At 40.1% G+C, this 15,156-nt stretch overlaps 27 non-coding genes across 27 annotated transcripts; all 27 read left to right on the forward strand.

The window, feature by feature from the left end:
* Positions 1–31: 31 nt before the first annotated feature.
* Positions 32–150, forward strand: LOC130615018 (5S ribosomal RNA). Its single transcript, XR_008976108.1, has one exon. It is a non-coding gene; the product is annotated as a 5S ribosomal RNA (ribosomal RNA).
* Positions 151–600: 450 nt separating this feature from the next.
* On the forward strand, positions 601–719 carry LOC130617278 (5S ribosomal RNA). Its single transcript, XR_008978356.1, has one exon. It is a non-coding gene; the product is annotated as a 5S ribosomal RNA (ribosomal RNA).
* A 450-nt stretch (positions 720–1,169) lies between these two features.
* LOC130616431 (5S ribosomal RNA) lies at positions 1,170–1,288 on the forward strand. Its single transcript, XR_008977513.1, has one exon. It is a non-coding gene; the product is annotated as a 5S ribosomal RNA (ribosomal RNA).
* Positions 1,289–1,738: 450 nt separating this feature from the next.
* LOC130617833 (5S ribosomal RNA) lies at positions 1,739–1,857 on the forward strand. Its single transcript, XR_008978910.1, has one exon. It is a non-coding gene; the product is annotated as a 5S ribosomal RNA (ribosomal RNA).
* Positions 1,858–2,307: 450 nt separating this feature from the next.
* LOC130616433 (5S ribosomal RNA) lies at positions 2,308–2,426 on the forward strand. Its single transcript, XR_008977514.1, has one exon. It is a non-coding gene; the product is annotated as a 5S ribosomal RNA (ribosomal RNA).
* Positions 2,427–2,876: 450 nt separating this feature from the next.
* Positions 2,877–2,995, forward strand: LOC130618061 (5S ribosomal RNA). The gene has a single exon (XR_008979137.1). It is a non-coding gene; the product is annotated as a 5S ribosomal RNA (ribosomal RNA).
* A 450-nt stretch (positions 2,996–3,445) lies between these two features.
* On the forward strand, positions 3,446–3,564 carry LOC130617166 (5S ribosomal RNA). Its single transcript, XR_008978243.1, has one exon. It is a non-coding gene; the product is annotated as a 5S ribosomal RNA (ribosomal RNA).
* Positions 3,565–4,014: 450 nt separating this feature from the next.
* Positions 4,015–4,133, forward strand: LOC130617835 (5S ribosomal RNA). Its single transcript, XR_008978911.1, has one exon. It is a non-coding gene; the product is annotated as a 5S ribosomal RNA (ribosomal RNA).
* Positions 4,134–4,583: 450 nt separating this feature from the next.
* On the forward strand, positions 4,584–4,702 carry LOC130617849 (5S ribosomal RNA). Its single transcript, XR_008978925.1, has one exon. It is a non-coding gene; the product is annotated as a 5S ribosomal RNA (ribosomal RNA).
* Positions 4,703–5,152: 450 nt separating this feature from the next.
* LOC130618062 (5S ribosomal RNA) lies at positions 5,153–5,271 on the forward strand. The gene has a single exon (XR_008979138.1). It is a non-coding gene; the product is annotated as a 5S ribosomal RNA (ribosomal RNA).
* A 450-nt stretch (positions 5,272–5,721) lies between these two features.
* LOC130617167 (5S ribosomal RNA) lies at positions 5,722–5,840 on the forward strand. Its single transcript, XR_008978245.1, has one exon. It is a non-coding gene; the product is annotated as a 5S ribosomal RNA (ribosomal RNA).
* Positions 5,841–6,290: 450 nt separating this feature from the next.
* Positions 6,291–6,409, forward strand: LOC130617836 (5S ribosomal RNA). Its single transcript, XR_008978912.1, has one exon. It is a non-coding gene; the product is annotated as a 5S ribosomal RNA (ribosomal RNA).
* A 450-nt stretch (positions 6,410–6,859) lies between these two features.
* LOC130617611 (5S ribosomal RNA) lies at positions 6,860–6,978 on the forward strand. The gene has a single exon (XR_008978689.1). It is a non-coding gene; the product is annotated as a 5S ribosomal RNA (ribosomal RNA).
* A 450-nt stretch (positions 6,979–7,428) lies between these two features.
* Positions 7,429–7,547, forward strand: LOC130618063 (5S ribosomal RNA). The gene has a single exon (XR_008979139.1). It is a non-coding gene; the product is annotated as a 5S ribosomal RNA (ribosomal RNA).
* A 450-nt stretch (positions 7,548–7,997) lies between these two features.
* Positions 7,998–8,116, forward strand: LOC130617168 (5S ribosomal RNA). The gene has a single exon (XR_008978246.1). It is a non-coding gene; the product is annotated as a 5S ribosomal RNA (ribosomal RNA).
* Positions 8,117–8,566: 450 nt separating this feature from the next.
* Positions 8,567–8,685, forward strand: LOC130617850 (5S ribosomal RNA). Its single transcript, XR_008978927.1, has one exon. It is a non-coding gene; the product is annotated as a 5S ribosomal RNA (ribosomal RNA).
* A 450-nt stretch (positions 8,686–9,135) lies between these two features.
* LOC130618064 (5S ribosomal RNA) lies at positions 9,136–9,254 on the forward strand. The gene has a single exon (XR_008979140.1). It is a non-coding gene; the product is annotated as a 5S ribosomal RNA (ribosomal RNA).
* Positions 9,255–9,704: 450 nt separating this feature from the next.
* On the forward strand, positions 9,705–9,823 carry LOC130617169 (5S ribosomal RNA). The gene has a single exon (XR_008978247.1). It is a non-coding gene; the product is annotated as a 5S ribosomal RNA (ribosomal RNA).
* A 450-nt stretch (positions 9,824–10,273) lies between these two features.
* LOC130617837 (5S ribosomal RNA) lies at positions 10,274–10,392 on the forward strand. The gene has a single exon (XR_008978913.1). It is a non-coding gene; the product is annotated as a 5S ribosomal RNA (ribosomal RNA).
* A 450-nt stretch (positions 10,393–10,842) lies between these two features.
* Positions 10,843–10,961, forward strand: LOC130617612 (5S ribosomal RNA). The gene has a single exon (XR_008978690.1). It is a non-coding gene; the product is annotated as a 5S ribosomal RNA (ribosomal RNA).
* A 450-nt stretch (positions 10,962–11,411) lies between these two features.
* On the forward strand, positions 11,412–11,530 carry LOC130618065 (5S ribosomal RNA). Its single transcript, XR_008979141.1, has one exon. It is a non-coding gene; the product is annotated as a 5S ribosomal RNA (ribosomal RNA).
* A 450-nt stretch (positions 11,531–11,980) lies between these two features.
* LOC130617170 (5S ribosomal RNA) lies at positions 11,981–12,099 on the forward strand. The gene has a single exon (XR_008978248.1). It is a non-coding gene; the product is annotated as a 5S ribosomal RNA (ribosomal RNA).
* Positions 12,100–12,550: 451 nt separating this feature from the next.
* LOC130617723 (5S ribosomal RNA) lies at positions 12,551–12,669 on the forward strand. The gene has a single exon (XR_008978800.1). It is a non-coding gene; the product is annotated as a 5S ribosomal RNA (ribosomal RNA).
* Positions 12,670–13,119: 450 nt separating this feature from the next.
* Positions 13,120–13,238, forward strand: LOC130617172 (5S ribosomal RNA). Its single transcript, XR_008978250.1, has one exon. It is a non-coding gene; the product is annotated as a 5S ribosomal RNA (ribosomal RNA).
* A 451-nt stretch (positions 13,239–13,689) lies between these two features.
* On the forward strand, positions 13,690–13,808 carry LOC130616584 (5S ribosomal RNA). Its single transcript, XR_008977665.1, has one exon. It is a non-coding gene; the product is annotated as a 5S ribosomal RNA (ribosomal RNA).
* A 450-nt stretch (positions 13,809–14,258) lies between these two features.
* Positions 14,259–14,377, forward strand: LOC130617866 (5S ribosomal RNA). The gene has a single exon (XR_008978943.1). It is a non-coding gene; the product is annotated as a 5S ribosomal RNA (ribosomal RNA).
* A 450-nt stretch (positions 14,378–14,827) lies between these two features.
* Positions 14,828–14,946, forward strand: LOC130617990 (5S ribosomal RNA). Its single transcript, XR_008979065.1, has one exon. It is a non-coding gene; the product is annotated as a 5S ribosomal RNA (ribosomal RNA).
* The last annotated feature ends 210 nt before the right edge of the window (positions 14,947–15,156 follow it).

Consider the following 15,156-nt stretch of genomic DNA (forward strand, 5'->3'; position numbering starts at 1 on the left):
TAATAAATCGTAGATATCTGCCCGTTTGTTTGTCTACGACCATACCACGATGAACACACCTGTTCTCGTCCGATCACGGAAGTTAAGCATCGTCGGGCCGGGATAGTACTTGGATGGGGGACCGCCTGGGAACTCCCGGTGTCGTAGGCTATTGACTTTTTCACGTTACATTATTTATCATTACGACTGTGACGTATCTTTTTTACGCAATAGCCGCTGAGTAAATCAAGTAAGGGACTTGATTAGAAGTGTCTTTCCCTTCAAAACGGCTACGATCTGGCTGCAATAAATGCGCCACGTCGCAAATGAATGGATTACGAGCGTCAGACAAAGAAAATGGCGATGTAGTTAATTTGCTAATTAACTTTGTCATATGAAAATTAAGTCTGAAAGTACCCTAGATTGCCTTCTTTGGAACTTTTTACCGGAAATCTTAAAGCGAATGGTTGTCGTAATTAATGGATAGCGCTTGAAATGAGCTTTCAAGTGCACATAAACACGAACTATTTCCGATCACCCAGTCAAGAATTATGATCTTTAAAGTTCGAACCATTTTCGATGTAATGTGCTAATAAATCGTAGATATCTACCCGTATGTTTGCCTACGACCATACCACGATGAACACACCTGTTCTCGTCCGATCACGGAAGTTAAGCATCGTCGGGCCGGGATAGTACTTGGATGGGGGACCGCCTGGAATCTCCCGGTGTCGTAGGCTATTGACTTTTTCACGTTACATTATTTATCATTACGACTGTGACGTATCTTTTTTACGCAATAGCCGCTGAGTAAATCAAGTAAGGGACTTGATTAGAAGTTTCTTTCCCTTCAAAACGGCTACGATCTGGCTGCAATAAATGCGCCACGTCGCAAATGAATGGATTACGAGCGTCAGACAAAGAAAATGGCGATGTAGTTAATTTGCTAATTAACTTTGTCATATGAAAATTAAGTCTGAAAGTACCCTAGATTGCCTTCTTTGGAACTTTTTACCGGAAATCTTAAAGCGGATGGTTGTCGTAATTAATGGATAGCGCTTGAAATGAGCTTTCAAGTGCACATAAACACGAACTATTTCCGATCACCCAGTCAAGAATTATGATCTTTAAAGTTCGAACCATTTTCGATGTAATGTGCTAATAAATCGTAGATATCTACCCGTATGTTTGTCTACGACCATACCACGATGAACACACCTGTTCTCGTCCGATCACGGAAGTTAAGCATCGACGGGCCGGGATGGTACTTGGATGGGGGACCGCCTGGGAACTCCCGGTGTCGTAGGCTATCGACTTTATCGCGTTACATTATTTATCATTACGACTTTAACGTATCTTTTTTACGCAATAGCCGCCGAGTAAATCAAGTAAGGGACATGATTAGAAGTTTCTTTCCCTTAAAAAGGGCTACAATCTTGCTGCAATAAATGCGCCACGTCGCAAATGAATGGATTAAGAGCGTCAGACAAAGAAAATGGCGATGTAGTTAATTTGCTAATTAACTTTGTCATATAAAAATTAAGTCTGCAAGTACCCTAGATTGCCTTTGTTGGAACTTTTTACCGGAAATCTTAAAGCGCATGGTTGTCGTAATTAATGGATAGCGCTTGAAATGAGCTTTCAAATGCACATAAACACGACCTATTTCGGATGATCCAGTCAAGAAATATGACCTTTAAAATTTAAACCATTTTTGATGTAATGTGCTAATAAATCGTAGAAATCTGCCCGTTTGTTTGTCTACGACCATACCACGATGAACACACCTGTTCTCGTCCAATCACGGAAGTTAAGCATCGTCGGGCCGGGATAGTACTTGGATGGGGGACCGCCTGGGATCTCCCGGTGTCGTAGGCTATTGACTTTTTCACGTTACATTATTTATCATTACGACTGTGACGTATCTTTTTTACGCAATAGCCGCTGAGTAAATCAAGTAAGGGACTTGATTAGAAGTTTCTTTCCCTTCAAAACGGCTACGATCTGGCTGCAATAAATGCGCCACGTCGCAAATGAATGGATTACGAGCGTCAGACAAAGAAAATGGCGATGTAGTTAATTTGCTAATTAACTTTGTCATATGAAAATTAAGTCTGAAAGTACCCTAGATTGCCTTCTTTGGAACTTTTTATCGGAAATCTTAAAGCGAATGGTTGTCGTAATTAATAGATAGCGCTTGAAATGAGCTTTCAAGTGCACATAAACACGAACTATTTCCGATCACCCAGTCAAGAATTATGATCTTTAAAGTTCGAACCATTTTCGATGTAATGTGCTAATAAATCGTAGATATCTACCCGTATGTTTGTCTACGACCATACCACGATGAACACACCTGTTCTCGTCCGATCACGGAAGTTAAGCATCGACGGGCCGGGATGGTACTTGGATGGGGGACCGCCTGGGAACTCCCGGTGTCGTAGGCTATTGACTTTATCGCGTTACATTATTTATCATTACGACTTTAACGTATCTTTTTTACGCAATAGCCGCCGAGTAAATCAAGTAAGGGACATGATTAGAAGTTTCTTTCCCTTAAAAAGGGCTACAATCTTGCTGCAATAAATGCGCCACGTCGCAAATGAATGGATTAAGAGCGTCAGACAAAGAAAATGGCGATGTAGTTAATTTGCTAATTAACTTTGTCATATGAAAATTAAGTCTGCAAGTACCCTAGATTGCCTTCGATGGAACTTTTTACCGGAAATCTTAAAGCGCATGATTATCGTAATTAATTGATAGCGCTTGAAATGAGCTTTCAAATGCACATAAACACGACCTATTTCGGATGATCCAGTCAAGAAATATGACCTATAAAGTTTAAACCATTTTTGATGTAATGTGCTAATAAATCGTAGATATCTGCCCGTTTGTTTCTCTACGACCATACCACGATGAACACACCTGTTCTCGTCCGATCACGGAAGTTAAGCATCGTCGGGCCGGGATAGTACTTGGATGGGGCACCGCCTGGGATCTCCCGGTGTCGTAGGCTATTGACTTTTTCACGTTACATTATTTATCATTACGACTTTAACGTATCTTTTTTACGCAATAGCTGCCGAGTAAATCAAGTAAAGGACATGATTAGAAGTTTCTTTTCCTTAAAAAGGGCTACAATCTTGCTGCAATAAATGCGCCACGTCGCAAATGAATGGATTAAGAGCGTCAGACAAAGAAAATGGCGATGCAGTTAATTTGCTAATTAACTTTGTCATATGAAAATTAAGTCTGCAAGTACCCTAGATTGCCTTCGTTGGAACTTTTTACCGGAAATCTTAAAGCGCATGGTTGTCGTAATTAATGGATAGCGCTTGAAATGAGCTTTCAAATGCACATAAACACGACCTATTTCGGATGATCCAGTCAAGAAATATGACCTTTAAAATTTAAACCATTTTTGATGTAATGTGCTAATAAATCGTAGATATCTGCCCGTTTGTTTGTCTACGACCATACCACGATGAACACACCTGTTCCCGTCCGATCTCGGAAGTTAAGCATCGTCGGGCCGGGATAGTACTTGGATGGGGGACCGCCTGGGATCTCCCGGTGTCGTAGGCTATTGACTTTTTCACGTTACATTATTTATCATTACGACTTTAACGTATCTTTTTTACGCAATAGCCGCCGAGTAAATCAAGTAAGGGACATGATTAGAAGTTTCTTTCCCTTAAAAAGGGCTACAATCTTGCTGCAATAAATGCGCCACGTCACAAATGAATGGATTAAGAGCGTCAGATAAAGAAAATGGCGATGTAGTTAATTTGCTAATTAACTTTGTCATATGAAAATTAAGTCTGCAAGTACCCTAGATTGCCTTCGTTGGAACTTTTTACCGGAAATCTTAAAGCGCATGGTTGTCGTAATTAATAGATAGCGCTTGAAATGAGCTTTCAAATGCACATAAACACGACCTATTTCGGATGATCCAGTCAAGAAATATGACCTTTAAAATTTAAACCATTTTTGATGTAATGTGCTAATAAATCGTAGAAATCTGCCCGTTTGTTTGTCTACGACCATACCACGATGAACACACCTGTTCTCGTCCAATCACGGAAGTTAAGCATCGTCGGGCCGGGATAGTACTTGGATGGGGGACCGCCTGGGATCTCCCGGTGTCGTAGGCTATTGACTTTTTCACGTTACATTATTTATCATTACGACTGTGACGTATCTTTTTTACGCAATAGCCGCTGAGTAAATCAAGTAAGGGACTTGATTAGAAGTTTCTTTCCCTTCAAAACGGCTACGATCTGGCTGCAATAAATGCGCCACGTCGCAAATGAATGGATTACGAGCGTCAGACAAAGAAAATGGCGATGTAGTTAATTTGCTAATTAACTTTGTCATATGAAAATTAAGTCTGAAAGTACCCTAGATTGCCTTCTTTGGAACTTTTTATCGGAAATCTTAAAGCGAATGGTTGTCGTAATTAATAGATAGCGCTTGAAATGAGCTTTCAAGTGCACATAAACACGAACTATTTCCGATCACCCAGTCAAGAATTATGATCTTTAAAGTTCGAACCATTTTCGATGTAATGTGCTAATAAATCGTAGATATCTACCCGTATGTTTGTCTACGACCATACCACGATGAACACACCTGTTCTCGTCCGATCACGGAAGTTAAGCATCGACGGGCCGGGATGGTACTTGGATTGGGGACCGCCTGGGAACTCCCGGTGTCGTAGGCTATTGACTTTATCGCGTTACATTATTTATCATTACGACTTTAACGTATCTTTTTTACGCAATAGCCGCCGAGTAAATCAAGTAAGGGACATGATTAGAAGTTTCTTTCCCTTAAAAAGGGCTACAATCTTGCTGCAATAAATGCGCCACGTCGCAAATGAATGGATTAAGAGCGTCAGACAAAGAAAATGGCGATGTAGTTAATTTGCTAATTAACTTTGTCATATGAAAATTAAGTCTGCAAGTACCCTAGATTGCCTTCGATGGAACTTTTTACCGGAAATCTTAAAGCGCATGATTATCGTAATTAATTGATAGCGCTTGAAATGAGCTTTCAAATGCACATAAACACGACCTATTTCGGATGATCCAGTCAAGAAATATGACCTATAAAGTTTAAACCATTTTTGATGTAATGTGCTAATAAATCGTAGATATCTGCCCGTTTGTTTCTCTACGACCATACCACGATGAACACACCTGTTCTCGTCCGATCACGGAAGTTAAGCATCGTCGGGCCGGGATAGTACTTGGATGGGGCACCGCCTGGGATCTCCCGGTGTCGTAGGCTATTGACTTTTTCACGTTACATTATTTATCATTACGACTTTAACGTATCTTTTTTACGCAATAGCTGCCGAGTAAATCAAGTAAAGGACATGATTAGAAATTTCTTTTCCTTAAAAAGGGCTACAATCTTGCTGCAATAAATGCGCCACGTCGCAAATGAATGGATTAAGAGCGTCAGACAAAGAAAATGGCGATGTAGTTAATTTGCTAATTAACTTTGTCATATGAAAATTAAGTCTGCAAGTACCCTAGATTGCCTTCGTTGGAACTTTTTACCGGAAATCTTAAAGCGCATGGTTGTCGTAATTAATGGATAGCGCTTGAAATGAGCTTTCAAATGCACATAAACACGACCTATTTCGGATGATCCAGTCAAGAAATATGACCTTTAAAATTTAAACCATTTTTGATGTAATGTGCTAATAAATCGTAGATATCTGCCCGTTTGTTTGTCTACGACCATACCACGATGAACACACCTGTTCCCGTCCGATCTCGGAAGTTAAGCATCGTCGGGCCGGGATAGTACTTGGATGGGGGACCGCCTGGGATCTCCCGGTGTCGTAGGCTATTGACTTTTTCACGTTACATTATTTATCATTACGACTTTAACGTATCTTTTTTACGCAATAGCCGCCGAGTAAATCAAGTAAGGGACATGATTAGAAGTTTCTTTCCCTTAAAAAGGGCTACAATCTTGCTGCAATAAATGCGCCACGTCGCAAATGAATGGATTAAGAGCGTCAGATAAAGAAAATGGCGATGTAGTTAATTTGCTAATTAACTTTGTCATATGAAAATTAAGTCTGCAAGTACCCTAGATTGCCTTCGTTGGAACTTTTTACCGGAAATCTTAAAGCGCATGGTTGTCGTAATTAATGGATAGCGCTTGAAATGAGCTTTCAAATGCACATAAACATGACCTATTTCGGATGATCCAGTCAAGAAATATGACCTTTAAAATTTAAACCATTTTTGATGTAATGTGCTAATAAATCGTAGAAATCTGCCCGTTTGTTTGTCTACGACCATACCACGATGAACACACCTGTTCTCGTCCAATCACGGAAGTTAAGCATCGTCGGGCCGGGATAGTACTTGGATGGGGGACCGCCTGGGATCTCCCGGTGTCGTAGGCTATTGACTTTTTCACGTTACATTATTTATCATTACGACTGTGACGTATCTTTTTTACGCAATAGCCGCTGAGTAAATCAAGTAAGGGACTTGATTAGAAGTTTCTTTCCCTTCAAAACGGCTACGATCTGGCTGCAATAAATGCGCCACGTCGCAAATGAATGGATTACGAGCGTCAGACAAAGAAAATGGCGATGTAGTTAATTTGCTAATTAACTTTGTCATATGAAAATTAAGTCTGAAAGTACCCTAGATTGCCTTCTTTGGAACTTTTTATCGGAAATCTTAAAGCGAATGGTTGTCGTAATTAATAGATAGCGCTTGAAATGAGCTTTCAAGTGCACATAAACACGAACTATTTCCGATCACCCAGTCAAGAATTATGATCTTTAAAGTTCGAACCATTTTCGATGTAATGTGCTAATAAATCGTAGATATCTACCCGTATGTTTGTCTACGACCATACCACGATGAACACACCTGTTCTCGTCCGATCACGGAAGTTAAGCATCGACAGGCCGGGATGGTACTTGGATGGGGGACCGCCTGGGAACTCCCGGTGTCGTAGGCTATTGACTTTATCGCGTTACATTATTTATCATTACGACTTTAACGTATCTTTTTTACGCAATAGCCGCCGAGTAAATCAAGTAAGGGACATGATTAGAAGTTTCTTTCCCTTAAAAAGGGCTACAATCTTGCTGCAATAAATGCGCCACGTCGCAAATGAATGGATTAAGAGCGTCAGACAAAGAAAATGGCGATGTAGTTAATTTGCTAATTAACTTTGTCATATGAAAATTAAGTCTGCAAGTACCCTAGATTGCCTTCGATGGAACTTTTTACCGGAAATCTTAAAGCGCATGATTATCGTAATTAATTGATAGCGCTTGAAATGAGCTTTCAAATGCACATAAACACGACCTATTTCGGATGATCCAGTCAAGAAATATGACCTATAAAGTTTAAACCATTTTTGATGTAATGTGCTAATAAATCGTAGATATCTGCCCGTTTGTTTCTCTACGACCATACCACGATGAACACACCTGTTCTCGTCCGATCACGGAAGTTAAGCATCGTCGGGCCGGGATAGTACTTGGATGGGGCACCGCCTGGGATCTCCCGGTGTCGTAGGCTATTGACTTTTTCACGTTACATTATTTATCATTACGACTTTAACGTATCTTTTTTACGCAATAGCTGCCGAGTAAATCAAGTAAAGGACATGATTAGAAATTTCTTTTCCTTAAAAAGGGCTACAATCTTGCTGCAATAAATGCGCCACGTCGCAAATGAATGGATTAAGAGCGTCAGACAAAGAAAATGGCGATGTAGTTAATTTGCTAATTAACTTTGTCATATGAAAATTAAGTCTGCAAGTACCCTAGATTGCCTTCGTTGGAACTTTTTACCGGAAATCTTAAAGCGCATGGTTGTCGTAATTAATGGATAGCGCTTGAAATGAGCTTTCAAATGCACATAAACACGACCTATTTCGGATGATCCAGTCAAGAAATATGACCTTTAAAATTTAAACCATTTTTGATGTAATGTGCTAATAAATCGTAGATATCTGCCCGTTTGTTTGTCTACGACCATACCACGATGAACACACCTGTTCCCGTCCGATCTCGGAAGTTAAGCATCGTCGGGCCGGGATAGTACTTGGATGGGGGACCGCCTGGGATCTCCCGGTGTCGTAGGCTATTGACTTTTTCACGTTACATTATTTATCATTACGACTTTAACGTATCTTTTTTACGCAATAGCCGCCGAGTAAATCAAGTAAGGGACATGATTAGAAGTTTCTTTCCCTTAAAAAGGGCTACAATCTTGCTGCAATAAATGCGCCACGTCGCAAATGAATGGATTACGAGCGTCAGACAAAGAAAATGGCGATGTAGTTAATTTGCTAATTAACTTTGTCATATGAAAATTAAGTCTGAAAGTACCCTAGATTGCCTTCTTTGGAACTTTTTATCGGAAATCTTAAAGCGAATGGTTGTCGTAATTAATAGATAGCGCTTGAAATGAGCTTTCAAGTGCACATAAACACGAACTATTTCCGATCACCCAGTCAAGAATTATGATCTTTAAAGTTCGAACCATTTTCGATGTAATGTGCTAATAAATCGTAGATATCTACCCGTATGTTTGTCTACGACCATACCACGATGAACACACCTGTTCTCGTCCGATCACGGAAGTTAAGCATCGACGGGCCGGGATGGTACTTGGATTGGGGACCGCCTGGGAACTCCCGGTGTCGTAGGCTATTGACTTTATCGCGTTACATTATTTATCATTACGACTTTAACGTATCTTTTTTACGCAATAGCCGCCGAGTAAATCAAGTAAGGGACATGATTAGAAGTTTCTTTCCCTTAAAAAGGGCTACAATCTTGCTGCAATAAATGCGCCACGTCGCAAATGAATGGATTAAGAGCGTCAGACAAAGAAAATGGCGATGTAGTTAATTTGCTAATTAACTTTGTCATATGAAAATTAAGTCTGCAAGTACCCTAGATTGCCTTCGATGGAACTTTTTACCGGAAATCTTAAAGCGCATGATTATCGTAATTAATTGATAGCGCTTGAAATGAGCTTTCAAATGCACATAAACACGACCTATTTCGGATGATCCAGTCAAGAAATATGACCTATAAAGTTTAAACCATTTTTGATGTAATGTGCTAATAAATCGTAGATATCTGCCCGTTTGTTTCTCTACGACCATACCACGATGAACACACCTGTTCTCGTCCGATCACGGAAGTTAAGCATCGTCGGGCCGGGATAGTACTTGGATGGGGCACCGCCTGGGATCTCCCGGTGTCGTAGGCTATTGACTTTTTCACGTTACATTATTTATCATTACGACTTTAACGTATCTTTTTTACGCAATAGCTGCCGAGTAAATCAAGTAAAGGACATGATTAGAAATTTCTTTTCCTTAAAAAGGGCTACAATCTTGCTGCAATAAATGCGCCACGTCGCAAATGAATGGATTAAGAGCGTCAGACAAAGAAAATGGCGATGTAGTTAATTTGCTAATTAACTTTGTCATATGAAAATTAAGTCTGCAAGTACCCTAGATTGCCTTCGTTGGAACTTTTTACCGGAAATCTTAAAGCGCATGGTTGTCGTAATTAATGGATAGCGCTTGAAATGAGCTTTCAAATGCACATAAACACGACCTATTTCGGATGATCCAGTCAAGAAATATGACCTTTAAAATTTAAACCATTTTTGATGTAATGTGCTAATAAATCGTAGATATCTGCCCGTTTGTTTGTCTACGACCATACCACGATGAACACACCTGTTCCCGTCCGATCTCGGAAGTTAAGCATCGTCGGGCCGGGATAGTACTTGGATGGGGGACCGCCTGGGATCTCCCGGTGTCGTAGGCTATTGACTTTTTCACGTTACATTATTTATCATTACGACTTTAACGTATCTTTTTTACGCAATAGCCGCCGAGTAAATCAAGTAAGGGACATGATTAGAAGTTTCTTTCCCTTAAAAAGGGCTACAATCTTGCTGCAATAAATGCGCCACGTCGCAAATGAATGGATTAAGAGCGTCAGATAAAGAAAATGGCGATGTAGTTAATTTGCTAATTAACTTTGTCATATGAAAATTAAGTCTGCAAGTACCCTAGATTGCCTTCGTTGGAACTTTTTACCGGAAATCTTAAAGCGCATGGTTGTCGTAATTAATGGATAGCGCTTGAAATGAGCTTTCAAATGCACATAAACACGACCTATTTCGGATGATCCAGTCAAGAAATATGACCTTTAAAATTTAAACCATTTTTGATGTAATGTGCTAATAAATCGTAGAAATCTGCCCGTTTGTTTGTCTACGACCATACCACGATGAACACACCTGTTCTCGTCCAATCACGGAAGTTAAGCATCGTCGGGCCGGGATAGTACTTGGATGGGGGACCGCCTGGGATCTCCCGGTGTCGTAGGCTATTGACTTTTTCACGTTACATTATTTATCATTACGACTGTGACGTATCTTTTTTACGCAATAGCCGCTGAGTAAATCAAGTAAGGGACTTGATTAGAAGTTTCTTTCCCTTCAAAACGGCTACGATCTGGCTGCAATAAATGCGCCACGTCGCAAATGAATGGATTACGAGCGTCAGACAAAGAAAATGGCGATGTAGTTAATTTGCTAATTAACTTTGTCATATGAAAATTAAGTCTGAAAGTACCCTAGATTGCCTTCTTTGGAACTTTTTATCGGAAATCTTAAAGCGAATGGTTGTCGTAATTAATAGATAGCGCTTGAAATGAGCTTTCAAGTGCACATAAACACGAACTATTTCCGATCACCCAGTCAAGAATTATGATCTTTAAAGTTCGAACCATTTTCGATGTAATGTGCTAATAAATCGTAGATATCTACCCGTATGTTTGTCTACGACCATACCACGATGAACACACCTGTTCTCGTCCGATCACGGAAGTTAAGCATCGACAGGCCGGGATGGTACTTGGATGGGGGACCGCCTGGGAACTCCCGGTGTCGTAGGCTATTGACTTTATCGCGTTACATTATTTATCATTACGACTTTAACGTATCTTTTTTACGCAATAGCCGCCGAGTAAATCAAGTAAGGGACATGATTAGAAGTTTCTTTCCCTTAAAAAGGGCTACAATCTTGCTGCAATAAATGCGCCACGTCGCAAATGAATGGATTAAGAGCGTCAGACAAAGAAAATGGCGATGTAGTTAATTTGCTAATTAACTTTGTCATATGAAAATTAAGTCTGCAAGTACCCTAGATTGCCTTCGATGGAACTTTTTACCGGAAATCTTAAAGCGCATGATTATCGTAATTAATTGATAGCGCTTGAAATGAGCTTTCAAATGCACATAAACACGACCTATTTCGGATGATCCAGTCAAGAAATATGACCTATAAAGTTTAAACCATTTTTGATGTAATGTGCTAATAAATCGTAGATATCTGCCCGTTTGTTTCTCTACGACCATACCACGATGAACACACCTGTTCTCGTCCGATCACGGAAGTTAAGCATCGTCGGGCCGGGATAGTACTTGGATGGGGCACCGCCTGGGATCTCCCGGTGTCGTAGGCTATTGACTTTTTCACGTTACATTATTTATCATTACGACTTTAACGTATCTTTTTTACGCAATAGCTGCCGAGTAAATCAAGTAAAGGACATGATTAGAAATTTCTTTTCCTTAAAAAGGGCTACAATCTTGCTGCAATAAATGCGCCACGTCGCAAATGAATGGATTAAGAGCGTCAGACAAAGAAAATGGCGATGTAGTTAATTTGCTAATTAACTTTGTCATATGAAAATTAAGTCTGCAAGTACCCTAGATTGCCTTCGTTGGAACTTTTTACCGGAAATCTTAAAGCGCATGGTTGTCGTAATTAATGGGTAGCGCTTGAAATGAGCTTTCAAATGCACATAAACACGACCTATTTCGGATGATCCAGTCAAGAAATATGACCTTTAAAATTTAAACCATTTTTGATGTAATGTGCTAATAAATCGTAGATATCTGCCCGTTTGTTTGTCTACGACCATACCACGATGAACACACCTGTTCCCGTCCGATCTCGGAAGTTAAGCATCGTCGGGCCGGGATAGTACTTGGATGGGGGACCGCCTGGGATCTCCCGGTGTCGTAGGCTATTGACTTTTTCACGTTACATTATTTATCATTACGACTTTAACGTATCTTTTTTACGCAATAGCCGCCGAGTAAATCAAGTAAGGGACATGATTAGAAGTTTCTTTCCCTTAAAAAGGGCTACAATCTTGCTGCAATAAATGCGCCACGTCGCAAATGAATGGATTAAGAGCGTCAGATAAAGAAAATGGCGATGTAGTTAATTTGCTAATTAACTTTGTCATATGAAAATTAAGTCTGCAAGTACCCTAGATTGCCTTCGTTGGAACTTTTTACCGGAAATCTTAAAGCGCATGGTTGTCGTAATTAATGGATAGCGCTTGAAATGAGCTTTCAAATGCACATAAACACGACCTATTTCGGATGATCCAGTCAAGAAATATAACCTTTAAAATTTAAACCATTTTTGATGTAATGAGCTAATAAATCGTAGATATCTTTCTTTTTTGTTTGTCTACGACCATACCACGATGAACACACCTGTTCTCATCCGATCACGGAAGTCAAGCATCGTCGGGCCGGGATAGTACTTGGATGGGGGACCGCCTTGGATCTCCCGGTGTCGTAGGCTATTGACTTTTTCCCGTTACATTATTTATCATTACGACTTTAACGTATCTTTTTTACGCAATAGCCGCCGAGTAAATCAAGTAAGGGACATGATTAGAAGTTTCTTTCCCTTAAAAAGGGCTACAATCTTGCTGCAATAAATGCGCCACGTCGCAAATGAATGGATTAAGAGCGTCAGACAAAGAAAATGGCGATGTAGTTAATTTGCTAATTAACTTTGTCATATGAAAATTAAGTCTGCAAGTACCCTAGATTGCCTTCGTTGGAACTTTTTACCGGAAATCTTAAAGCGCATGGTTGTCGTAATTAATGGATAGCGCTTGAAATGAGCTTTCAAATGCACATAAACACGACCTATTTCGGATGATCCAGTCAAGAAATATGACCTTTAAAATTTAAACCATTTTTGATGTAATGTGCTAATAAATCGTAGATATCTGCCCGTTTGTTTGTCTACGACCATACCACGATGAACACACCTGTTCCCGTCCGATCTCGGAAGTTAAGCATCGTCGGGCCGGGATAGTACTTGGATGGGGGACCGCCTGGGATCTCCCGGTGTCGTAGGCTATTAACTTTTTCACGTTACATTATTTATCATTACGACTTTAACGTATCTTTTTTACGCAATAGCCGCCGAGTAAATCAAGTAAGGGACATGATTAGAAGTTTCTTTCCCTTAAAAAGGGCTACAATCTTGCTGCAATAAATGCGCCACGTCGCAAATGAATGGATTAAGAGCGTCAGACAAAGAAAATGGCGATGTAGTTAATTTGCTAATTAACTTTGTCATATGAAAATTAAGTCTGCAAGTACCCTAGATTGCCTTCGTTGGAACTTTTTACCGGAAATCTTAAAGCGCATGGTTGTCGTAATTAATGGATAGCGCTTGAAATGAGCTTTCAAATGCACATAAACACGACCTATTTCGGATGATCCAGTCAAGAAATATGACCTTTAAAATTTAAACCATTTTTGATGTAATGTGCTAATAAATCGTAGATATCTTCCCTTTTTGTTTGTCTACGACCATACCACGATGAACACACCTGTTCTCGTCCGATCACGGAAGTTAAGCATCGTCGGGCCGGGATGGTACTTGGATGGGGTACCGCCTGGGAACTCCCGGTGTCGTAGGCTATTGACTTTTTCCGTTACATTATTTATCATTACGACTGTGACGTATCTTTTTTACGCAATAGCCGCTGAGTAAATCAAGTAAGGGACTAGATTAGAAGTTTCTTTCCCTTCAAAACGGCTACGATCTGGCTGCAATAAATGCGCCACGTCGCAAATGAATGAATTACAAGCGTCAGACAAAGAAAATGGCGATGTAGTTAATTTGCTAAATAACTTTGTCATATGAAAATTAAGTCTGAAAGTACCCTAGATTGCCTTCGTTGGAACTTTTTACCGGAAATCTTAAAGCGCATGGTTGTCGTAATTAATGGATAGCGCTTGAAATGAGCTTTCAAATGCACATAAACACGACCTATTTCGGATGATCCAGTCAAGAAATATGACCTTTAAAATTTAAACCATTTTTGATGTAATGTGCTAATAAATCGTAGATATCTTTCCTTTTTGTTTGTCTACGACCATACCACGATGAACACACCTGTTCTCGTCCGATCACGGAAGTCAAGCATCGTCGGGCCGGGATAGTACTTGGATGGGGGACCGCCTTGGATCTCCCGGTGTCGTAGGCTATTGACTTTTTCCCGTTACATTATTTATCATTACGACTTTAACGTATCTTTTTTACGCAATAGCCGCCGAGTAAATCAAGTAAGGGACATGATTAGAAGTTTCTTTCCCTTAAAAAGGGCTACAATCTTGCTGCAATAAATGCGCCACGTCGCAAATGAATGGATTAAGAGCGTCAGACAAAGAAAATGGCGATGTAGTTAATTTGCTAATTAACTTTGTCATATGAAAATTAAGTCTGCAAGTACCCTAGATTGCCTTCGTTGGAACTTTTTACCGGAAATCTTAAAGCGCATGGTTGTCGTAATTAATGGATAGCGCTTGAAATGAGCTTTCAAATGCACATAAACACGACCTATTTCGGATGATCCAGTCAAGAAATATGACCTTTAAAATTTAAACCATTTTTGATGTAATGTGCTAATAAATCGTAGATATCTGCCCGTTTGTTTGTCTACGACCATACCAAGATGAACACACCTGTTCCCGTCCGATCTCGGAAGTTAAGCATCGTCGGGCCGGGATAGTACTTGGATGGGGGACCGCCTGGGATCTCCCGGTGTCGTAGGCTATTGACTTTTTCACGTTACATTATTTATCATTACGACTTTAACGTATCTTTTTTACGCAATAGCCGCCGAGTAAATCAAGTAAGGGACATGATTAGAAGTTTCTTTCCCTTAAAAAGGGCTACAATCTTGCTGCAATAAATGCGCCACGTCGCAAATGAATGGATTAAGAGCGTCAGACAAAGAAAATGGCGATGTAGTTAATTTGCTAA

This window comes from Hydractinia symbiolongicarpus, chromosome 11 (assembly GCF_029227915.1).
Source record: "Hydractinia symbiolongicarpus strain clone_291-10 chromosome 11, HSymV2.1, whole genome shotgun sequence".
NCBI lineage: Eukaryota > Metazoa > Cnidaria > Hydrozoa > Anthoathecata > Hydractiniidae > Hydractinia > Hydractinia symbiolongicarpus.